The sequence below is a fragment of the Rhipicephalus microplus genome, chromosome 1, assembly GCF_043290135.1.
Source record: "Rhipicephalus microplus isolate Deutch F79 chromosome 1, USDA_Rmic, whole genome shotgun sequence".
In the NCBI taxonomy this organism is placed as follows: domain Eukaryota; kingdom Metazoa; phylum Arthropoda; class Arachnida; order Ixodida; family Ixodidae; genus Rhipicephalus; species Rhipicephalus microplus.
In genome coordinates this window covers 27,650,177-27,676,036 of record NC_134700.1, presented here as the reverse complement: position 1 = coordinate 27,676,036, position 25,860 = coordinate 27,650,177, and the positions used below count along the sequence as shown (strand labels likewise).

General features: G+C 45.4%; 1 long non-coding RNA gene across 1 annotated transcript in view; it reads left to right on the top strand.

The window, feature by feature from the left end:
• LOC142808872 (uncharacterized) overlaps positions 1 to 25,624 on the top strand; it is a 42,517-nt gene extending 16,893 nt beyond the window's left edge. The window contains exons 2-3 of the long non-coding RNA XR_012894660.1: positions 20,833 to 20,926; positions 24,618 to 25,624. This is a non-coding gene — a long non-coding RNA (uncharacterized LOC142808872). The remainder of the gene's footprint in view (positions 1 to 20,832; positions 20,927 to 24,617) is intronic.
• Positions 25,625 to 25,860: the final 236 nt, after the last annotated feature.

Genomic DNA, 25,860 nt, shown 5'->3' with positions numbered 1-25,860 from the left:
TTGCACCAGGACACCGCGGCCGGTCGACACTGCTGCACTGCTCAACTTCACTTCAGTACCGGCCGTGCAACATTAACGTTGCCGTCGGCGCGACAAACCGTCGCTAGCGCCGACACGTCTTCCAGTTGCGACCAGCACTCACGAGGGCGCTGGACTGCAGGCAGTTGCGCAGGTCTCAGGCGTCTCCATCGCCCGACCTCATGATCGCATTCCTGGCCAGTGGTGCTGACGATGTGCACAAGACAGCTTGCCATGGATCACATCACTCCCTCTGCGTATATTCCAGACACTCGAAACAAGGGAGCAGGGCATAGGAAAGGAAGCTTCGGGCTTTTCGCCCACGTGGTACGATGGTCAGTACGGCTAGCTAAAACATCGGCGGCGGCCGATACGCCCATCAAAAGTGAAAGAAAAATCACCTTGTGGTAACTCGTGCATCGCAAGCTAAATAAAAAGTGAGAGAAGCAGAGCGCAACACCCAACGCTACGATCCACTAGTTGTGCCACGTGCGAAAGGCAGCTCCGCAGAACCTTGGGCCTAATGATTCCCCTACCAGTAAAATTTGCTTGCGCCAAGCATGGTAAATCATCAGTGGCCGAGCTGTCCACGCTTGGAAAGTTATTGGAGGCCAAGGTAAGATGTGCTTGGGAAGTGCGACGAGCCTACCATTGGCCAAGCAAAGGAAGGCAGTGCTTGGAAAATCATTGGAAACAGCCCTTTCCATGGTTGGAACTACGTTGAAATACCATGCAATAGCCAAGCATGTTCTTGGCATGGGAGCCAATCATTTTGGCTAATGCAATTTCGGGCTCATTAATTTTTTTTGTCTTGGCTACAATTTGAAGCCCCGGCTACTTCTTTATATTTCGTGCCCCCCTTTGCCCCCCACGAGAAGTAACAAGACCATTTCTTTTATTTTTAGAGCTAAACCTGATCAGGTTTATTTTACACGTAGTATATAGAAGACAATATGCCATTTTTCCATTTCGCAAACTCTTGTGATTATGAAGTATTGCTGGAGCTTCTCTCGAAGTCGTCAATCGTAGCGGCATGCCTTCTCACATAGGTGCACCTTCTTGATCTGAAGCAAACATGCGCCATCCTTTTGTTACGTCCGGAACAGCTGTGTCAGTTTTATGAACAGAGTACGTCTCATCTGGAAAATGCGAGAAAAAAACATCATGAGGTCCTCTTCTTTAATGAGCCAACTCTTAAGCAACTGCTTTCATCAATTTTCAACAAAACACGCACAATAGGAACATTTTTTGGGAAACTAACAGGTTATGCATGATTATGAAGATGACAATACCTGCACAGATGGGAAGAAAATACTTGTTGGACTGCATGATGCATTGTTAAATGAAGACAATTAAAAAATATTCCTGTATTTTTGCACATTCTGGAACATATATTCTCTCAATTAGAAAAAAAAGGTAATTTTTTTTACTGAAAGCATTCTGAAAGCGGCATTGGTGCAGAAGCACTGTTTGTATCCCTGTTTCTTACTTGTACTTACATTCTTTCATATTTATAAACATTACTGAGGTAGTCAATGCACCTTTATTTACGAAGGTTATTTTAGTCGTGTAGCTTCTGTTGTCAATGCTTCATTTTATTTTAATGCTCATTATTGAGCAGTCTTACCGCTTAGTCATGCAGCTGACTATTTAATCGATGAAATTGGTTACTGGCTCTTACAAATCGGCAAGCTGACAGAACAGGAAATAAAATTATAGAACATTTAGGTAGTGAATATGGTGACAGTGAAACTGTTTCAATGCTCAATTTTGCTCCAGATGGCAGAAGTTGGCTTTCTTCAGGAGGGCAGCATATATAAACTGAAAAAAAGTTGTATTACTAGGTCAAGTTTTCAAGCAAACATCAGTGATGCAGTAGGTGCAATACTCTGGTCCTAGTGAAACACTTTGTAAAGAACAGCAACCAAAATATCATAGCATTGACATAACAAAAAGTCGTGATGACGTTGACAATAAAAGGCAAAGCAAAATCAATTTATTTGTTTTCTGTTGATGCTAGCCAAGCAGATGCAGCAGCACATTTCCAGGCTTTTAAATGGAAAATTGTTCTCAGTGGCCCAGCAGTACTTCTTTGAAACCACATTAGTACAATAAGATGGAGCTTTTTGTGTACACCATATTCAGCACTGCTGACATTCTTCAGGAATAAATAGCTGACCTGTAAAAAAAAGCAATACATAAATTAGTAAGTTAATAAATGTAAGACATGTTTAGAAGCTTTAAAAACGTCTACTATATTCAGTGGTTGTAGTGCCAACATAAGGACAACCTTGCCGAAATAAAACATCATCAATTCATTAAAATATTCATTGGAGATTCTACTAAATACCTAGACTGGCAAAAGTATGCCTTCGTTGTAAAAAATTGTGAATAAACTTCACAAACCCCAGTAAGTATTTAGGCCTAATTATTTTTTTGTAAACGGTATTTTTTGGTGTAAATTTCCTAAAGAATCTGCTGGACAACTGGAAGAATGATGTTTTTGTGTAATTTATTAATAGTCTGATGAGCAGCACTCACTCTATACAAGAAAATAGAACAGATATATGAAACTAATAATACATTTAGCTGATGATAGATCATCTTCAGGCCGACTACGTCCACTGCAGGACAAAGGCCTCTCCCATGTTCCACCTGTTAACTCGGTCCTGTGCTTGCTGTTGCCAATAGACCATATGCGAAATTGCTTTGTGCTCTGGCAACACTGTGCAACTTGACCCCGCCGCCATTTTAATGTGGGCGAGAAGTCGACGGCAACGCGTTCGCTAGTACGGCCGTACGACTCCTGAACACTTCCTTCACTGCGCTGAGCTACGGCGATGGCCACAGCAAGACGTTTCCCAGCGCCCGAACATGGGATGTTAACAAACTGTTTAGAAAACTTGTCACATATATCGAATTCCACTGTAGAAGACATTATAAACCAGGCTCCGACGCCATCCGAGCAGCAAACCAAATCTTATGCCTTCGCCGTGGAAGCATACACCTTGCCGTCACGATTTCGTTGTTTTTCTATTTTATCGTTTTGGCCAAGCGTGCATTTTCACCTTCAAGTGAGCTGTTGAGCCTAGTGGGTTCCTCTAAACCTACCGGTGCTGCCTCCACTTCATCTGGGCTATGCATAGGCTCATCGCCTAGCACTCTTGGGCCTAAAACCGGGTTTTGGCTTCTTGCTTGTGGTGAAGCACATTAGCTTTGTGGGCTTCCGTTTTTTGTTCTCCTTGAAAAAAGCAAAGTCTGACGGAACTGCCAAGCCCGAAGGAGGCTGCGGCAACTCGCAACGCTAGGCATTAAGTCCGATGACCTAAAATGCTTCGATCAGACCTTCGTTGACATGCCGACTTGAAATTTCGGGCCTTCATCCCTCTTGATCGCCACAACCCACTTCGTATATCATTGCATCTTTCGGAAAGGGGTGGAAGAATACCTACAAGATATAGGCAAACAAACATTCAGTGCGACGTCATGAGCTAGGTTTCTTTTAGCTGTTTAAACGTTTGTTGTTTACAAACACAGGCACTATCACAAATGCATCTCACAAGAAATAGCGGTCACGCTTATACGTGCACTGCAGGACTAATAATGCACTTGTAATGTGACCCCCCCCCCCCCCAGTTTTTTTCTGTGTACACTCCCCTCTCCTAGCAGCCTTTCCTAAATATGACCGTTCACAGCAAGCCTTAAGAGGCATTAGTCACTTGTGGACACTCGGGGGAATTTAAATAAGTTATTTTCATATCTAAGTAGCTTCAAAGGTTTCTTGGTGATGCGAGTGTAAGGCAGCCAAAAGGCAGAATCCCATTTAACTAAGTTATGGCTGTCTCCACAGCTGTATGTTTTATAATGCAACATGAAACATTTTTCAGGTGAGGTGAGTTGCAACACACGCACACACACAAAAACAGCTGCAACGCAACTGAGCCTAAGAGACTGAAATGCAGAGACTGAATCCCGTCTCACGAATAAATGGGACTGCCGCGCTCTGAACTCATGCAGAACGTCATTCAAACGAGCCCTGGCGATAGTCATGGTGCCAGTTTTCCGAACCTACGGCAGTGCACACCGCTATTTTTTCGATTTTATTTTGTTGGTAAGGGAAAATCACTGAGAGAGGCCCCATTAAAAACGTGCGTCCGTGCACGTTGGGGGAACCGAAGTTTAGTGCCTCAGCAGATACATTTCTGCTGGAAAGTGGGCATAGCTCTTATTTTCCGAGTGACTGTTTTATTGCTGCCAGTTGACCGGACACAACGGAGCTTGAACGCGAACAAGCAACTGAGCTGCCTTTCTAGGATGCGTGTATGGCATGTTACTCGGAGTAGCGGAAGCTCTGCACGTCTCTGTGCACAATCACCTTCAAAAATAACATTTCTACTTCGTCTACCTACATGGTGTAATCTCATTACAAAACAGCCCGTCCTAACAGTTCGGTTCTATCACACTAGTTACCAAACAGCAGTGGCGGACTCTCCATTCGACTGCAGGGAATCACCGGGGTTCTTTGATTTAGCATCTCAGACTCACCGCGCATAGTTCGCGGGAAGTCCGAGGCTTCCCCGAAATCATAAGAAATGCCGCACAGCTGTGCGGACTCGCTGAGAAGCTAGTTTCTAAGCGAGTCCGTGGCGAGTCCGAGACGGTAAATCGAAGAGCACCACTGTCGTGTAGAGGCCTGACGTAGTGAAAACACCTAGCCGCAAAGCTGACAAACCTATAAAAACACGGCTTGTCTGCTTAACACAGAAAAATGGTTAGTCCTGCATTGCTCTCGTGCAGCCCGCGCTCCGCGGAGATTCATGCATCGTAGAATGTGCCCATAAAGCTTCTGCACACCATATCCTGTTTTGCTTTTAAATGATCGATGCAAAATCGTAATTCATGCCACATACGTTGCTCCCATCGCTGTCTGTGACTCCGCGCTGCTCACACAGCGGCACACATCAGTGTACTTGAATTTTGCCAGCAGAAAAATCAGACTGCGACAGTCGAAGCGCCGAAATGCGTACGTTCGCTAGTGGGTTGCCCGCGCATTGTGGTCAAACCTCGCCAGCATCAAAATGGCAGATATGGTACCTGCTGCGTTCACTAGATGGCGCTGTTAATTTCGCATATTGGCCCCCCAAGCTTCTTAATTTCACCTGCCCACCTAACCTAGCTTCTGTCTCCCCCTAACCCTCTTGCCTCCTCTGCGAAACCAGTTAGTTACCCTTAATGACCAGCAATTGCCTCGTTACGCGCGACATGCCCGGCCAATGTCCATTTCTTCTTCTTGATTTGAACTATGATAGCCTTAACCCCTGTTTGTTCCCTAATCCACTCTGCTCTCTTGTTGTCTTTTAAGGTTACACCTACTGTTTTTTTTCTATTGCTCGCTGCGTCCTCAATTTAAGCTGAACTCTCTTTGTAAGTCTCCAGGTTTCTGCTCTGTAGCTAAGTACTGGCAAGATACAGCTGTTATAAACCTTCCTCTTGAGGGATAGTGGCAATCTACGTGCCATAATTTGAGAATGCTTTCCAAATGTGCTCCACCCCATTCTTATTCTCTAGTTACTTCAATCTCGGGGTACAGCTCCGCGGTTATTACCTGCCCTAAGTAGACATAGTCTTTTACAACTTGATGCGCACTATTACCTATCTCGAAGCGCTGCTCTTTTCCGAGGTTGTTGCACATACTTTCATTTCTGTAGATTAATTTTAAGACCCACCTTTCTGCTCTCCTTGTCTAATTCCTTAATCATGAGTTTGCAATTAGTACCCTGAGTTACTCAGCAATGAAATGTCATCGGCGAAGCGCAGGCTACTAAGGTACTCTCCATTAACTCTGATGTCTAACTGGACGCTTCGCTTTTGAAAGCTTTTAAAACGCCCTCCAGATGCCTCACATGGTCTGGAAACGTGTCAGAGTAGACAACAATGTCATCGAAGTAATTCGTGACATTCTGCAAACGGTGTTTTGCCAATATGAATTTGACAGCCCGTTCGAAGGTGGCTGGAGCATTCCAAAGACCACAAGGCATGACTAGCCACTCGTAGTGACCGGTACGTGTCCCATTTCAGGCCTCAGAAAACCGTCTGTAAGCACGCGGTAAATAGCATTGGAGAAATAGTGTCCCCCTGCCTTATACCCTTCTTTATTGGTATTGTGTTGCTTTCTTCATGAAGCGCACTATGGTAGCAGTTGATCCCCTGTAGATTTCTTTCAGGACGTTTATATACGCTTCATCAACGCCCTGATTCCGCAGTATCTGGGTGACTGCTGATATTTCTACTGAATCAAACGCTTTCTCGTAATAGTGGTTGGCTGTATTCTGAGAATTTCTCTATTACCTGGTTGGTAGTATGAATGTGGTTGATTGTTGAGTAGCCTGTTCGAGATCGTGCTTGTACCTTTGGTTGATTGAATTCTAATGTTTTCTTAACTCTGTCAGCAATTACCTTTGTAAATTGCTTGTATACTACGGAGAGCAAGTTGATTGGCCTGTAATTCTTCAAGTTCTTGTCATGTCTTTCCTTATGCACTGAGATGTTGTTAGAATTCTTCCAAGATCCTGGTACTCTTCCAGCCAGGAAACTCCTCGTAAACAGGATGGCTTATAGTTCTAACACAATTTGTCCTCAACATTTCAGCAGATCTCATGCTACCTGATCCTCACCAGCAGCTTTGCTGTTTTGCATGCTCTCCAAGGCTTTTTTCTGACTTCTTCTATCATTACTGGTGGCGTGTCATCTGGGTTACTGCTAGTTCTTGTAGTATTAAGGTCCTGCTTGTCTGCGTTACTGTACAGATCTCTGTAAAGTTCCTTCGCTATATTAACTATCCTATCCATATTGGTAGTTATTTTGCCTTCTTTGTTCTTTAGTCCACTAATACATCCAATTTCTGCATATCCCAAGTTTCCTCTTCGCTACTTTGACGCTTCCTTCATTTTTCAGAGCCAATTTCTTCATGTTATACCTTCTTACATCGAATCTCTTACACTTAATAATCAACTCCGAAAGCTCTGCCAGTTCTATTTTGTCTCTTGTCCTTGAGACTTTTTTGCTTTGATGCTTCTTAATTAGATTCTTCGTTTCCTGGGAAGGCTTGCCAGTGTCCTGTTTTACTACCTTGCCTTCAACTTTCACTGCACACTCCGTAATAATACCCGTCAAATTATCATTCACTGTATATACACTAAGGTTGGATTCCTTGGTAAGGGCTGAGTACTTGTTCTAAAGCGACTCTAAATTCCTGTACTTTTCCTCTCAGTGCTAGCTCGTGGATTGGCTTCTTGCGTATCAGTTTCTGTCGTTCCTTCTTCAAGTCTAGGCAGTTTGAAACCGTACATTTCTATGGTCACTGCATCGTACCTTCCCAACCACTTCCACATCCTGCACGATTCCTGGGTCTGTGCAAATTATAAAGTCTATTTCGTTTCTATTTTCGCAATTAGGGCTCCTCCATGTCCACTTACGGTTTCCTCGTTTTCGGTAGAAAGTATTCAAGATCCGTAAATTATTGCATTCTTAGAATTCTACTAGTAGCTCTCCTCTGGCATTTCTAGTACCGATGCCATAATCTCCTACTGCATGGTTTCCAGCCTGCTTCTTTCCTACCTTTGCAATAAAGTCTCCCATCAGTATAGTATACTGTGTTTTTACCTTACCCATTGCCGATTCCACGTCTTCAACTAAGGTGTCATCATGACTGGATGTAGGGGCCTTAGCCTTGCCACCTTCATATTGTATCTCTTATTGAGAATAATTACGATATCTACCACCCTTCAATTAATGCTATAGTATTTCTCTATGTTGCGAGCAATGTTTCTGTGAATTAGGAACCCCACTCCACGTTCTCTTCTGTCAGCCAAGCCCTGATAGCAAAGAACGTGCTCATTTCGTAGCACCGTATAGGCCTCAGCTGTCCTTCCAACCTCACTGCGCTCTTTTATATCCCATTTAACACCCTCTAGCTCCTTGAATATTACAGCTACACTTGCCTCACCAGGTAAGCTTTCAGCGTAAAACGTTGCCAAGTTCAGGTTCCAATGGCGGCCTGTCCGGATTCAGAGATTCCTAGAATCCTATGCTGCGTTGCAGGTCTGACCGCCGCCGTGGTCAGTTGCTTCGCAGCTGCTTGGTACTGGAGGCCGTGAGTTAATTGACGTATGCATGTGGGAGGTAGTGGCCAGATACTGCAATGATAGATCATTTATGACAGATTACACAATGAAAATTCTCAATAAATGCATTTCATTCAGAATCGCATCGCTCGCCAACATTGCGTACTTATTGACTAATCACAACTTTCAAACTGTGCCAACATCTGAAATGACAACTGTCTCAATATTGATAAATGAAATCCCGAAGTCGCTGAAGCTAAAATTTATTCATAACATTTCTTTTTCAAAAGTAGAATTCCACTAATGTAGACCCAACAATACCGAGGAACCTTATTGCATCAAAGCATTACGTAAAAAAAAACACTAATACAGGTACGGCTGAATTTAGATGGTAGATTACCCATGACTTTCTCGCATTCGGCACCAGCCTTCATATCTATTTGACCTTTTAAGTGTGACCGCGCGCACAAGTTTATAATTTCGAATTAACTAATAAACCACTGGCGTCAACCCTAAATTTCATGGCACATTAAGGCTGTTTTATATGAAGCGATTGCAGCGAAAAAAATTGTTCTGTTAGCTCCAAATGCTCTGTTTGCAACCGACGCTGATGGCAGTTTTGTTTCGCATGAACTGTGAAAGGTCCGCCACTTTTGCTGTGCAACTGGAGCAGCGAACAACATTTCTTGCCACTGTTCGTTGCGGCAGTCAATATAATTATTCAAATATGTTACAATCTGTGCATCGTGATATTATTAAGTTTTCATGAACGGTAACGAAGAGCACTTGAGTTTCGTCATGTAATAACACTTTCAATCTAACTACACTTTAAAATGCCCAACAGATGCCATTACCAAAACAAGTATGTCGACGCAATTTCGGCAGATTGGCCCGCCCGACACTACTTCTACGGGTCCCTAACAGAAATCACTCTCGCCGCTGCAACCAGAGTGAAAATTTCCAGCATGTCGGTAGCTCGCTGCTGACCGCTGCAGCGGGAGCGAACTGGCTTTTTTTTTACCCAAAACAGCGTATTTTTTATTTGAAAACATGCCCAAACGAATCGGTACTCGGACACTGCACTAAATAACGTTTCGAATATATCCGGTTCTTAGTTGTAAAGAGAGTCTGTAACTACCCCATGTGCAATCTCGCCGAGACGAGCTAGGACTACAGCTAGGACTACGCAGCGTCCGCTTTTTTCCCCACATCCGCTATTTCGCTGCCATGAACCTGACCGCCAATTCGCAAATGTCACTGAGAGAACAATGGCAAAAACAAGTACTGCTGATATCTACTCACCTCCTATTTCAACTTGAATAAACAGCTCGTCACTGCACGGTTGTGACGGCCATGACGCCCATCCAACATGCGATGGGATGGTGGCTAGCGCCACCAAGCCGTAATACTTAATGAACCAAATACTAGATTTTTTTTCCTTTAAATAGTGTGAGACGGAGGATTCGTACTTTGCAGTGAAGAGTTTAATTTTTACTCGTGCCTTGACTTTAGCCGCCAATCAGATAACCTCCGTCTAGTTAATTCTACCCACTTAAAGTCTATTTTGCACTCCCTGTCCCTAAACCCCAGTGCTTTGAAAAACTCTGCGCCATCATCCTGAACTATAGGGTGAAGCCCTTTACAGAAAATTATGAAGTGTTCGGCACTTTCCTCTTCGTGTTCACACGCACTGCATACTGTGTCTTCCCCTTCGAATTTGGCCCGATATGTCTTGGTTCACACTACTCCTGTCCTGGCCTCAAACTGTAGAGAACTACCCCGAGTATTGTCATAGATCCTTTCCTTGACAATTTCCTGCTTAGAAGTTCGATAGATCTCTAGTGCGGACTTCTTAATCATGCGAATTCTCCACAAATCGGTCTCAGCTTTTTGACCAGATAATTCTTTTTGGTTTGGCCCCCTGCTGTTTTCTAAGTATTTACCAGTCAATTTTCTGGTTTGCTTCCTCCATTTTGTATGGACATTCTTCATGTACAAGTAGCTGAATACCTTCCTAGCCCAACACTCCTCCCCCATTTCTCTCAATCGCTTCTCAAATTTTATCTTGCTGCTAGCTTCCTTGCCCTCAAATGATGTCCATCCCATATCACCTTGCACTCCCTTATTTGGTGCATCCCCGTGAGCTCCTAAGGCAAGCCTACCTATTCCACGTTGCTTAACTTCTAATCTTGGTTGAACTTCTGATCTCATGCACAAGATCGCATTGCCAAGCGTCAGACCAGAAACCATGACCTTTTTCCATATTCCTCTCACATCATGCCTATTGTAATTCCACAGTGCCCTGTTTTTCATCACCGCTGCATTCCTGTTACCTTTAGTCATCGCGTATATTTCGTGTTCCCTTAGGTACTCGTTCCCATTGCTTATCCATACGCACAAATATTCGTATTTTTCTGTTATCTCTAGCGTGACATCCTGTATCCTAAGCTCACAACCTTCATTATAATTAAAAATCATGTTTGTTGATTTTTCTTTACTGAATCCGAAACCTAACCTATCTCCCTCATTACCGAAGATGTCCATCAATCTCTGCAAATCTTCCTTGTTGTCGTACATCAATGCTGGTAGTGCCTGTTGAATGAGTTTTTCTTGTTTGAAGAAAGAGAGGTTGAAGCCTAGTCCACTTCCCTCTAATTTGGCCTCTAATCTTTGTAGGTACATCATGAATAACAAGGGTGACAGAGGACACCCCTGCCTAAGCCCCCGTTTTACCTCTGCAGACTTGAATACCCATATTTCCCACTTTATCACCACCTTGTTACCTTTATAGATATCCTTTAAAAGATTAGTGACTCCATCTTCCATGCCTAGTGTTTTCTGTATTCCCCACAGTTCCTCTTGAACCACGCTATTGTACGCTCCCTTGATATCTAAAAATGCTAGCCACAGGGGCCTGTGTTCCTTTTCTGCTATTTCTATGCACTGCGTCAGTGAAAACAGATTGTCTTCTAACCTCCTGTGTTTCCGAAACCCATTCTGCAGTTCCCCTTGCACCCCCTCATCCTCTATCCATGCCTGCAGTCTTTCCTTTATAATCTGCATCGCCAGCCTATAGACCACTGATGTCACTGTTATAGGACGGTAGTTGTTTATGTCAGCTTTGTCCCCCTTTCCTTTATAGATCATGCTCATCCTGCTAAGTTTCCATCTATTAGGGACTTCACCATCGATTATTATTTTTCTCACTGTCTGTCTCAAACCGTGCTTAGACTTCGGACATGATGTCTTTATCAGCATAATTGTAATGCCATCTGGGCCTGTGGATGTGCTACTAGGAACCCTCTTCTCAGCCCATTCCCACTCTCGTTGTGAAAATGGAGCCATTGCGCCACTTGATTCATCCTTGTCTATTGCCGCGCCGCGACAGGTTGGCCACGTTCAAATAGCCGCCGCAATCATCATGGCAAGAGCACCAGCAAGACCCGGCTGGCATGCACCACACGTTCATGCGCTCCATCAACGAGGAAGAAGAAGTTAGTTGAATCCGTGCCTCTCGGCTACTTGGTCTCGACGACCATAGTCATTAGACTTGTGGGCACAAGTTCACCCTAATAAAGTTGCTTGTTTTTTTTAGCCTGTCTGCCTCAGCATCGCTACATTTCTGGTGGAGGTGCTGGGTTATGAATCGAAGCCCCGTGAGCTCAAGACAGCGTAGCCCCGACGACCAGCGTATCAACCCTGTGGAAGTGACTCCAGTACACCAGAAGGCAAGTCGCCGTCTTCGAGGTGACTCACCTGAGTTCGGTCCTCTACACTTCACACCAAGGGGAATTCAAACTATGGATGCCATCACTATGACTACCCAGGTAACACCGGCACAAGTGTTCATTAGCCAACCGCACCAGCCGCCAGTATTACACGGCGACTCGTACGAGGATGTTGAAGATTGGCTAGACCTGCTTGAGAGAGTGGCGAGCTTGAATGGATGGGACGAAAGAGAGAAGCTCCGTCGCGTATACTTCGCCCTGGAAGACTTCGCAAAGACGTGGTTTGAGAACCATGAAACCTCGTTGTTTACCTGGGAGGTATTTCGACGACAAGCAGTCGCTTCGTTCGCGAACATAGACCGAAAAGAAAAAGCAGAAGCTGCTGTTCAATCCAGGAACCAGCTCACAAACGAGAGTGCCGCCTTGTACATTGAGTACATGGTCCGTCTGTTCAAGCGTGCGGATTACAACATGGCTGAAGATAAGAAGGTGCGCCATCTAATGCGTGGAGTGTAGCAAGAGCTGTTCGCCGTTCTCGTCCGCAACCCTACAAGCACTGTTGCCGAGTTTTATTCGGAAGCGACGGCCATCGAAAAAACACTAGAACAGCGCGCTCGGCAGTACAACAGGAATCTTAACTGCGCATCTGCACAGGTATTCTCTGGAGACGTGCGAAACGACGTTGAAGCCCTGCGAGAGCTCATTAGATCAGTTATTAGGGAAGAACTGAGCAGACTGCAAATGCCCCAGGCTCCAACTGCACTATCTGTTACAGACGTTGTTCGTGACGAACTGAGGCAGGTCATACGAGAACCAAAGCGTGAGCTGCAGCCGGTTCGACCTATCCGAACGTACTCTGAAGTTCTTTGACAACCCACAGTACACAACAATGCAGCAGTTGCGATGGCGGCGACTCCTCTCCCACCTGCGGCACGCAGCGCACCTCGCCCACGGGAACCAACAGCTACCTATCTGCCCACAGGAGCACGTAGCACACATCACTATGTGGAGCGTAGGCCCAGGAAAAGTGACGTCTGGCGTGATCACGAGCGCAGGCCTCTTTGTTTCCATTGTGGCGAAGCGGGTCATTTGTGCAGATTCTGCCCTTACCGACAGGCTGGATTAAGAGGCATCCCGTCGTATGCACCATGCCCCCGAAACGGTGAACGACCAGCGGAGATTGAGGAGTACTTGTCCACGCGCCAGAATTCGCCACCTCTGCGCCGTCGGTCACGGTCACCATCGCCTATGCGCTTCCGGTCATCCAGCCCACGTGCACCTTCAAGGCAGCCTGGTCATCGCTCTCCAAGTCCACTCCCGGAAAACTGAAGCAAGCGACCTGTGGAGGTGAGGCCGCTGATAACATCAATTACGAAGATCCTCCAATATGGCTTGAGGGCGTCGACGGTGTATTTCCGGCAAATGGGTGCAACCACGAAAGCGTTACTTCAGATTTGCGGTTGAGAATAGAAGGATGGGAGCTGAATGCCTTAGTCGACACCGGTGCTGATTATTCAGTGATAAGTCACAAGATGGTGAAGAAGCTAAACAAAGTTGTGACACACTGGAGTGGATCGCAGATACGCACGGCAGGTGGTCACATTATTACGCCCCTTGGCAGATGCACCGCAAGACTTGAAATACGGGGCTTTATTTACGTTGCCGATTTCATTGTGCTACCAGAATGTTCAAGAGACCTCATTATAGGAATGGATTTTTTGCGAGCTAATGGCGCCGTAATTAACCTGCATAGGTCCAGCGTGTCGTTTTCGACTGAACGAGCCATACCTGTAGAGGAATCTGAGGAGCGACGCCTAACTGCTCTACGCGTTGTTCATGATGATGTAACTGTGCCGCCACGCTGCAGTATAATGGTGCTCGTAGAGAATGACGCATTTTACAACCGTGAAGGCATAGCGGATACAAATGTAGGGCTGTTTTTGAAAAAAGGTGTCTGCGTAGCTCGGGGTCTTGTTCACTTGAGGAATAGCCGTGCAGATGTCCTACTTACGAATTTCTCCAATGAACTTCAACACATCGCTCAAGGCACGGCTATTACCTATTTACACGACTTCTGTATGGCGACAGAACTATGCAGCTTAACCACGTCAACCACTCGACCAGTGGCCGGCAACATCGACACATCCGTGACCGTCAACCAGAGCCTTCCGGACAGTCAAAAGAAACAGATTTACACCTTAGTAAAAGAATTCTCTGATTGCTTTTCAATTGCCTCGAAGGTCCAGCGCACGTCAATTACGAAACACAGAATTATAACGCAAGACGACACGAGGCCTATATGCCAGCATCCATATCGAGTGTCACAGAAAGAACGGGAAATCACTAAGAAGCAAGTGGAGGAAATGCTTTCGGATGATGTCATCCAGCCTTCGAATAGTCCATAGGCGTCCCCCGTAGTGCTCGTTAAGAAGAAAGACAACACGCTTAGATTCTATGTCGAATACCGAAAACTCAACAATGTAACTAAACGAGATGTCTACCCCTTGCCACGTATTGATGATACACTAGATCGGCTGCGATCCGCAAAGTTTTTCTCCTCCTTGGATCTGAAAAGCGGATATTGGCAAATAGAGGTAGACTAGCGGGACCGTGAAAAAACGGCATTCGTAACACCAGATGGCCTCTACGAATTCAAAACGCTTCCATTCGACCTCTGTTCCGCGCCAGCGACGTTCCAGCGAATGATGGACACTGTCCTTTTGGGATTGAAATGGCAGTCATGCCGTTTCAATCCCGGATGACGTGGTGGTATTTTCTGCAGCGTTCGACAACACTGTATCACAAGCCATCCGGTCAGCAAACTTGACAATCAAACCCGAAAAATGCCGCTTCTGCTTCGAAGAGCTGAGATTCCTTGGACATGTCATTAGTTCTGACGGTGTTCGTCCTGATCCAGAAAAGACAGCCGCTGTTCAGAGGTTCCCTACACCCAAAGACAAAAAGTCAGTGCGTCGATTTTTGGGTTTATGTGCCTACTATAGGTGATTTGCGGAAAACGTCTCAAAGATTGCGGAACCTCTTACAAAACTAACGAAAGACGACGTGCCCTTCACATGGGAAAGCGAACAGAAAGCTTTTGATGAATTGAGAAAACGGCTACAGGGTTCACCAATACTTGCTTATTTTGATGAGACAGCCGACACTGAAGTCCATACCGATGCCAGCAATGTCGGCCTCGGCGCCATCCTGGTCCAGTGGCAAAATGGTCAAGAGAAACTGTTAGCCTATGCCAGCCGCAAACTCTCAAAAGCTGAGGCAAACTGCTCTGCTACTAAAAAAGAGTGCCTCGCAGTCATCTGGGCAGTAAATAAGTTTCGACCCTACCTTTATGGTAGACCGTTCAGAGCTGTCAGTGACCACTATGCTCTATGCTGGCTAGCAAATCTCAAGGATCCATCAGGTCGACTAGCCAGATGGAGCCTTAGGCTGCAGGAGTATGACATTATGTCGTATACAAATCTGGAAGGAAACACAGTGATGCCGACTGCCTGTCACGCTCTCCCGTCAATCCAAGTGTACCTGAAGAGGAAGACTTCCGGTTTCTAGGTGTTGTCGACGCATCCGAAATCGCTCAACAACAACGAGATGACCCGGATTTGCTGGCGCTTATACAACACCTGCAGGATCTCGATGTTCAAGTTCCTCGCATATTCTCCAGAGGGCTCTCTACGTTCTGCCTTCGAGGAAGTGTCCTTTACAGGAGGAACTTTGAACCTAATGGCGAAACCTTTTTACTAGTCGTGCCCACAGCCATGCGACAGGAAATTCTGCATGCATGCCACGATGAGCCAACATCCGGCCACATGGGTGTGAGCCGAACATTGGCCAGGATTCGCCTGAAGTACTATTGGCCTAAGGCAGCGCTACGTGAAAACTTGTCGTCAATGTCAACGGCGCAAAACTCCAGCCGTAAAACCAGCCGGCCTTCTCCATCCAATAGACCCTCCGGATGCTCCATTCCAACAAGTCGGCATGGACTTCCTAGGACCTTTTCCTACATCGTGTGCAGGCAAGAAATGGATAGTCGTAGCCACAGACTATCGACCCGTTATGCTGAGACTGACTCTCTGTAGAGTGTGACAGCTGCCGAAGTCGCCAAGTTCTTTGTGAACAACATTGTGCTCAGACATGGTGCGCCCATCGTCGTTATTACGGATCGGGGCACCGCATTTACTGCAGGCCTTATGCAATGCCTGATGCGCATGACAAATACCGATCACAGAAGAACAACGGCGTATCACCCTCAGTCAAATGGCTTAACCGAACGCCTCAACAGAACTCTGACCGACATGCTATCGATGTATGTCGATGTTGAACATAAACAGTGGGATGAAATATTACCCTACGTAACATTCGCATATAATACAGCCGTTCAAGAAACAACCCACGTTTCCCATTTCGAACTAGTATTCGTCCGAAGAGTGACCACCCCACTGGATGTCATGTTACCACTACAGGACGAAAACAGCTATCCACCTGACTTAGATGACTTCTTGCAAAGAGCCGAAGAAGCACGACAAATGGCAAGATACCGAATACGCTGTCAACAGCGCGTCGACTCTAGTCGGTACAACAAGCGACGCAGTGACGCACTTTATTATCCCGGTGACAAAGTGTGGATATGTATCCCAGTGCGCCGCCGCGGACTCTCTGAAAAGCTTCTTTGTCGATACTTCGGCCCTTATGAAGTACTCAACCGTATCAGCGACGTCACTTATGGAGTCAGATCTGCGGCACACTAGAGCTCAAGACGCCGCAATACCACGGAACTGGTAAACGTAGTCCGTATGAAGCCCTATCATGACAGATCGTCGGAAAACGAGTGAGAGGGCGCATGTATCATTTCACTCTCTCAAACATCGGGACGATGCGTCTGAGGAGGGGGATAGTGCCGCGACAGGTTGGCCACGCTCAAATAGCCGCCGCAATCATCATGGCAAGAGCACCAGCAAGACCCGGCTGGCATGCGCCACGCGTTCGTGCGCTCCAACAACGAGGAAGAAGAAGTTAGTTGAATCCGTGCCTCTCGGCTACTCGGTCACGACGACCATAGTCATTAGACTTGTGGGCACAAGTTCGCCCTAATAAAGTTGCTTGTTTTTTTAGCCTGTCTGCCTCAGCATCGCTGCACTATTGTGGTGCATAAAGCACTTCTTTGATGAAATTCTTCTGGCCTTTTTGTTCTTATATATTCAATAGCTTTGTCTCCTTCTAGCCTAGCACCTTCAGCTGTAGTTATAAATCTCAGCTCTAGGCTCGTCTCATTTCTTAGGGAGTTTAGATGGTCCCGAAATTTCGCAGCTGCCTTTCTATCTTTTTTATGTACTTCTGCCAGCCACTGGGCTCCCTTTCTTCTAATCTTTTCATTGATCAGAAGCGATGCATCCCTTCTACAGTTTAGAAAGATTTCCCATTTTCTTTCAACATCATCTGTCGGTTCACTCCGCTGCTTAGCATGTCTGTGTTCCCTAGAGGCTTCCTGACGTTTTGCTATGGCTCTCTTAACTTCCTCATCCCACCAACTTTTGGGTTTGTGTCTTCTTTTCTGGGGTGACTTGTCATGTGCCTTGTCAAGCTCTAACTCAGTCTAATTAGATTCGTGTATGTCCACTCTGTTTTATTATCCTCAAAAATTACTTTCTCAATTTGTTTAGTGGCTATTTCTATTTGCCTTTCTGAATAAAAATTTTCCTATATTTGCTCATCTTGTCTGCTTCCTACTTTAACTGCTCTTTCAAAACTTAGCTCGATACGTTTGTGATCACGACCCAGACTTCTGGAGCCACCTTCATCTATGTGCATTCCCTTGAGCTTATCATACATCCTATGTGACATCAGTGCTTAATCTATCGTCGACTGGAGCCTTCCTACCTCCCATGTTATTTGCCCTTCTTACTTTTCGGTACTGTTGCAAATGATCAAGTTATGCCTTTTCACGCATATCCATGATCATTTTGCCTGTCGGGTCGGTATACCCATCTATATCTTCTATATGCGCATTCATATCTCCTAGTATAATTATCTCGCACTCTCCTCCTAACTCCTCAATGTCATTTGATATACACTCTACCATCGCCTGGTTTTCCTCTCTGGCCTTTGCTCCCATCCACAAGTACACGAAACCAAGGAGTGTCGTTTACCCTGCCACTTTCCCTTTTAGCCATAAATGTTCCTTGCACTCCTGCTTGACTCTTTGCCAGTCTGTACTTTTATGAATGAATGCCCTAATACCACCCCCTTTTCTGCTGCCTTCTGTTCTATTACAATATTCCCACGCATAGTCCAGATTGTTAGGAGGTTGTTTCATGTTCCTAAGATGTGTTTCTACAAAACCGTATAGTACCATCGGCCTCTCCTCCCTCAGCTGTTCTTCTATCTCTTCCCTCTTCAGCGTGTCCTGCCACCCTGCATGTTAATATACCCTATGTTTGAATTGGCTTGGTGCTCATGGCTATGTCTATTTCTGCCCCAGACTCTACCTATCTTAGATACTGGTGCCACTTTGGAATCGTATCTGTCCATACCACCTGTCAAAGAGGCTCCCTGGTTGTTTTCCTCGTTACTAGCTATCCTGCACCACGAAGGGCCCGCGTGCCCCCCAAAAAAGCTACTGCGCGTCCTGCAAGTCGCCAACCCACCTCATGACCTAGCCGCCCATCGAAGTGAATTCTGTCTTGTTGAAAACCATCCCACCTATGCACCTCTCTGTTTATTTCCACCACCTCAAAGCCTTTCTCTCGACTCATCCACCATATATCTTGGTTTGTGTTGACAACCGCTCTTTGCAAGGTTGCTGTCACGCACCGGTACCTCCGGTATTGTGCATATCACTACCTGTACCTGAGGAGAAGTGCGCGCATGTTATCGACCCTTTTTACCAGTGTGGTTGCTAGTCCTGCTGTATCTCCATTTAAGACATCGTTTAAACCGCCTGAAATTATAACGAGGTTTCGTCTATCAGCTGTAGTTTTGAGCTTTGCACTCGCTTGCCTCATGACTGCTTCCAGCTTGCGTCCTGGCAACGCCCCTACTACAACCTTATTGTCACCTCTTACCCTTTCTTTGATTGCTTCTGTACATCGATTTAAATTTGAGTCTCCGGCGATTATCACATGCTGTGACTTTTCAGCTGGAGCGTCCTGCACCTGGGGATTACTTGCACCTGTGACGCCGGCTGCTTTGTCCCCTCCCAGCCCCACCACTCTTTCGCTGAAGCTGGGCCTTGCCACAATTGAACCGGATGAACCTTTTTTTCCGAACTTGCTTGCTCTTTCTTCTCCGCCGTTCTAGTTGCCGGTTCCCTACTGTTCTTTCCGTAGGCCGCTCCTTTGTTCAGCTTCGCTAGTGCTTCCTTGACGGACTTCAGCGTTTCTCCTATTGCCCTCGTGTTCTCTTGCTCTGTCGCCAACGCAGTCTCGAGCACGGTGATTCTCATCAGCAGTTCACTCTGGGCAACCATCACTTTCTCCATTTTTTCCTCGACCTCATATCGCCTACACTTCGCGTCAGCCTCTTCTCCATCTGCTTCTACACTTGGGTCCCTTTTCAAACCCACTCGCATTCTGAACACTTTACAGTCTTTTTAACCATGTCTTTCTGACACCAATTGTCCCTATGACTTGTCTCACTCGATAATTACAAAACTGGAGCCCTGCCCTACGGAAAGGAGAAAGTATAAGCTCTAGCACAAAAATTTGCGTGTTCAATGTACCTGCACCTCCTCCACGGGGTGGCAAGAGAAAAAAACAACAAAAGTTGCAAAAGAATTAAACACGCACGCACAAACTAATAAATACCTGGTGACTGACCCCCGCAAAAGCTGTACAAAGTAATAAGTGCTACAAATATTTTAACTGCTGCCTTATAATTATAAAGACAAGCTCAAAACATGCAAAACCACTTATCTGCGAAGTTGATAGGGAGTGCTCAAAAAACACGTCCATCCACCGTGACAGTCCGAACCGAACACCCAACTAGGGTTCCTCGATGCGCGCTCTCCCCCCCGCCGCCTTGGAGGGTGGAGTCATTCTGTGAGGGGGTGAATGCCGCCTTCCGATCGGCGGCCGCCATTCGGCTCCCCTCCGCCTCGCTAGAGTGTGCTAGCCCCGTCGCGTCTGGTTTGTGTGAGACAGGTGCGCGGCGTTTTATAGCGTTTTCTCGGGCAAAATGCCCGGGTGTTGCGTGCCACAGTGCACAAACCACTCGCGAAATGGCTATAGGATGTTCAGATTTCCGAAAGATCCGAAAAGGCGACTCCTGTGGCTGGTAAAGATCAAGCGCGACAAGTGGCAACCCACGGACCGTTCGTGTTTGTGCAGCGTAAGTTATGCCATTTCAGCATTTTTGATCGCGATCGAGCCTGATGTGATTGACTCCCTTATACGCAAGCTGCAGAAGGACTGTAGTCGATGAGGGTTGCAACGTGGGCTTGTTGGTTACTCATGTGAAAGGCTTTTGGTGCAGAAGGACGCCAATGACTGTTCAGAAATCTGACCCGGATCGGGCTTAATCGCTATCACCAGTGCACCGGGTGCAATACTCGTTCATTTGCATGCTATGTACATGCGTATTGTTCATTTTGGATAGCACAAAATGCGTTGTTCGTGATCGCTTGTTGTACACAAGCTGCAATTGCGCAGAGATGTGCGCCTACGTTGTCGCTTATTGCTACCGGCGCCTTCAACAATTCGTTTTTGTAACATCACATTGAAAGCGCGCGTCCCGTCAGTTCATTATCAAAGAATATTTTCTCACTGTCCCTGTTTTTTCAAAAAGAAATTGACAATTTTCCCTTCTTTATTATTAACTCCAACTACAACAGGCCCTAAAATTCTCTTATCACTCTTTACGCATGTCCCTGAAAGTGTTGGCTGTTGTGGTCTGCTTAGAAGGTTTTTGTGAAGATCTTTGAGACCTGATCATCGCGTGTTTCCGCGCTGCAGGGACATTTCGAAGAAACAGCATTTGAGGGGAACCGTGCGGACGGCTGGAAAAAATTGAAGCCGAATGCTCTGCCAACAATCTTTTCGTTCAGAGGTAGGAATCCACTTATTTTCGCGTTAACGGAAGTTTGCGAGTTTGCTTCCTAATTTTGTTCCTTGTTCCAATCTTAGTCAGTTCCACGTTTAGCACTGTTATTGCCGGCCTTCTTAAGAGTCACATGGAGGATCTAACCAGGTGTTTCTTTAAAAACAGAAAAAAACGCACATTACAGAAAAACGCTCTTAATACCTTCGGTCAATGAAATGGCTCGTTTCCTCCATTTTTATCGAGAGGTGAATTAACCGCACCTGCCATCCAGAAGCAGGATAATGACAACTTCGCACTTTGTTTATTTTTATTTCTATGCGTAGCGACGCTCAGAGCATGTTCGTTCATAATGATAAAAGAATCTGCCAGCTTATATGCAACATATGTGTGTTTTTTTAGCGATGCCTAAGCACAGGAAGTCACCAAAAGAAAGGTTTTTACCACAAGGGACGCCTGCGGCCGCAGAAGAAAGTTGTTCTCTGCACAGTCAACCCCATGCTTCTGATACCTCAGCGACAGAAATTCAAGAACAACATGTCAACGACATAGCTGGTATGCAACAAACAGCAAATCAAGAATTGCAGCCACTACCGAGTGATGGCACGGAGATGTCTCGTGATCAGATGAGCAACTTACCGAGCCCAAGTGCCACGGCAGAAACTGAAGTTCCTACAACAGATGATTCTCAGCTAGTTGCATGCCCACTTTCCGCAACCCATGTTGAATTGTCGGAAGAGAAGTGCAGTAACAGGTCGTGTGCTGAAGTGAATAAACAGCTACAGGACATGAAGGCAAAGTACGCGAAACTCCGTGAAGATCATAGCAAAGCAAGTGCTAAAACCAATTCAATTAAAAAGAAGCTTCAGAAGTTAGAATATGCCAGTGGGATTTTACGAAAAAAACTGAAGTTCCTAAATGAAGACCAAATGCGAGCCTTATCACGAAACAGCAACCGAGGTACTACCTGGTCATCAAAAACAATTAAACAAGCCCTTCAGATAAAATTCGCAAGTGGAACAACAGGCTATGAAACCCTTAGAAAACTTGGGTATCCACTGCCTTCCAACAGAACTCTTGTCCGTCGTCTTCAAGGGCTCAAGTTCCTGCCTGGGATTTTAACGGAAGTTACTGAGTTGCTCAGAGCAAAAGCAGAGGGCTTGGAAGATGTTGAAAGAGATTGTGTGCTTTATCTCGACGAAATGGAAATTGCCCGCGGGTATGAGCTCGACCTTGCTGAAGACGTCGTGTTTGGAGGAAAGACACTCCCAGCGGAACCAGATGAACCCGCCTGTCATTGCTTGGTGTTTATGGTCGGAGGATTGAACTCAAGATGGAAACAGGTCATTGCGTATCATTTCACTGGAAGCTCGGTCGACGGCTGTCTGCTCAAGAATTTTGTGCTGGAAATCGTGCATCTCTGCGCAGATATTTCCCTGAGAGTGCTTGTGGTGACCTCTGACATGGGAGCCTCCAACAGAGCGATGTGGCGCGAGTTTGGTTTTTCTAGCCATAGGAACTCAAACACGGTGTGCGCAATCCCTCATCCTGTGCTTGAGGGAAAGGAACTCTTCTTCACTGCAGATGCCGCGCACGTGATAAAAAATATTCGAGGCCAGCTTTTGAACTCTGTTGATTTTACACTGAGTGACGCAACTGTCTGTCACCATGGCTTACCCTCAAACAAAGTCAAACTGGAGCATGTGCGTGCTGTCGTAGAGTATGACTCCGATAAAGAGCTGAAAATTGCACCCGAACTTTCAGAAGTACACATCAGCAAAGGCCATTACACGAAAATGAAAGTCGGCATAGCGGTGCAGTTTTTCAAGGAATCCCCAGCTGCCATTCGCTGCCTAATTAGAGAGAAAGTGCTCGAACCAGAAACTGAAACTACAGCATGGTTCCTGGACCTGATCGCAAAATGGTACAAGCTGATGTCCTCGCGACATCCGTCTGTCGCACTTGGTTGTCGAGACATGGCAAAGTACCACGAGGCCCTGGAAACGTTGTGCTTGACATTGGAGACAATACAAGGCATGCAGATGGGAAGTACATACCAGTGGAAGCCCTTACAGGCTGGTCTCATGGTTGCAACGACAGTGTTCCTTCGTTTGCAAAATATTTTACTGAAATCGGATGGCTACAAGTTCTTGCTCACTGGGAGACTACTTCAGGACTGCCTGGAGAATCTTTTTTCTGTCGTGCGCCAAAGGAAACCCGTCCCTAACGCGTACGACATGAAATGCGCTTTAAAGCTTGTGTGCGTCAGCCAGTTTTTGCACACGCCAGCGAACTCTAGTTATGAGAATGACGACTCTGAGTACCTGGTTGACATGATTTCCCAAGGGAAAAGAGAGTGTCGAGGAGATGATGAAGAGGAACTCGATGATGGGGAAATTCTTTTCATTGAAGCGTTGACTTCAATAGAGTGCAGCATTTTACACGATATAGGTGGATTCCTTGTGAAAAGAATATTGAAGAAAACGGACTGCAAGCAGTGCAGGGCTGCAATGCAAGGCTCGGCAAGCCATGAACACGCATATTTAACTGCACTAAAGGAGTATGTTCAGGATGGTGAGAACTTGTGTTATCCGAGCGGTGAGGTTAAGAGCTCGCTCATATCTTGTGAAGAACACTTTAAAGGGATCACATCCTGGACAGACAACCTGTTCACCCTGAAGTCCCCTCTCAAAGCTGTAACTGAATATTTAATCAAGAGGACCAAGTGCAGTGTGCAGGCATGCCAGCAACACAAGAGTTCTCTGGAAAAAATGTTGATATCCAGTTATGCACGAGTAAGGCTTCGCATTCACCTGCGCTAGCTCGAAACAGCGAGAACCAGTGGGAGTGGAAGCAAGACATGCGCTGCGGTTAACTTGCAGTGAGTTGTAGCACTTGTTTTTGAAATATATTAAAGTTATCGATGAAATAAACAAGCTATGGCATCAGAAATTGCCGTATATTGAACGCAATTTGCTTTCTTATTGTTGAGAAGCCGTGTGGTCGCTTCATTTTAACGATATCAACGAACGCTTTATTACAGTTACTAATTTATAATATATTCCAGCGGAAAACACGCTAAACCTGGTTTGATAGTCAGTGTCTGCGTGCGAGTCATGATTTAATGCCATAAAAGCCGTATGTAGAGCCCCAAATAGTATATGTATTGAACAATTTTTTTGCCCATCTGCTATTTACAGTAAAGTAAAAAAGATGAAAACAAAATTCAGAATACTGTGCGTTGCAGGGTGCGGTCCGTAAATGGAGTAGCTGATGAATAATTCAAAAACTAGATCTGAAAATATGGTGTGCAATCACAGTTTTTCTCTTTTCTCGTGACAGCACGTTGTTTTTTTTATTCTTTTTTTGACCGGCAGGCAAACTGTTTTTACACTTTTGTGAAAGGCACAAAACACACAGACACAATGAAAGGTTATGGGACTTGCGTGCGTGTGTTTCGCATCTTTAACCAGTATAAATAGTTACCGACTAGCCCAAGAAGATGCTAACTGAAGATGTTAACGTGGCTGGCGTGGATGGTAGTATTCTGCTGCGAACAACTCCAGCTGCTAATGTCGCTTTAAAAATAAAGATTAGAGAATATAAATCTGAGACCTTGACACTCCCGATGCGAAAACTTTGTATTTGTGTCATGTTGTTTGAGTACCACTCATTTTGACACAACGAACTCTGCATGCAGCCGCGCGACGCCCGTTGGCTGCCTATCGTGGCTATAGGTGGCCTGCGGAGAGGGCATCCTAATGGCGGACGCCGTAGCAGACGACGCTGTTGTCTCCACCCTGCAAGGGGGCGCGCGCATCGAGGAACCCTACACCCAACGCTTACACAATGCCATCTATCGCCTGACGGTTGTCACCAGCAATGTACGGCTTCTGTGCGAGACACATGCGTCACGCGGGGCAAACAACTTTACAGGGACTGTCAGCACTTCCACAAGCCTCTGCCAAAGGGAAGACGGCGTTGCTAAGTTTTGAGAAAGTAGCTTGAGCGAAGATTGCTGGATTCAATATAATGGCAAAAAATATCAAGATTTTTCAAAGGTATTTATGTCCAAGCGCTCTTGTACCACAAATGTCGCCACAAATAAGATGCTTTTGTTTGTATACACATAGTACCTTTCTTGCATTTCTTAGTTTACTGCACTTGTGCTATCGCACTCCTTGGTTTTGCAATATTCTTTGAGTGCCATAAAATTTCGTGACCTATATAAGTATTAATGGCCACATGTTCATGTATTTCTAATAAATGTGCCTGCATCATTGTTTCCATTGTGTAGTGCAATAACCAACAAAGTATATTTGTTTGTGCTAGTGTAGACATTATTTTCTTTCCTTTTTATCCTTGTCAGTTTATTGCACTTGCACAATTGCTCTTCTTTGTTTCAGAATATTGTTCCAGTGCAATATATATGTATTTGGTGTATTAAAATATTGTTCCAGTGCAATATTTTATGTATTTGGTTTTTTCTTGGTTTATTGTTAAGCTCTATTTTGTTTGAGAATATTGTTCTAGTGCAATGATTTATGTATTTGGTTTATTGTTAAATGGCCTTATTGTGTAAATAGTTTTATCGAGCTCAGTGTACTTTATCCTGAGCATCCAGCACACTTGGAAACTTCATGAAAAGAAGTAGAATATGTATGCAGGAGAATGTGTGTCATGTAAATAAATGTCAGTTGTGCTGCATTTATGTATTTTCTTGTTATTTGTTTGCCAAACACAGCAGTTGGCAGCATTGGTGTTGACGTCAATTCCATTCAGCACTCGCCCGGCACAAATGTCAGCAATTCCTATGACATACCATCCTTCCCATTTATCTAGTTTCACATACGGCAAAACATGGGCGTGACTTGTCCATTCCTATTGCTTTTAGTCTGAATAAGAACATAGACTGGTGATCCGGCAAACCATAGGTGTGACTT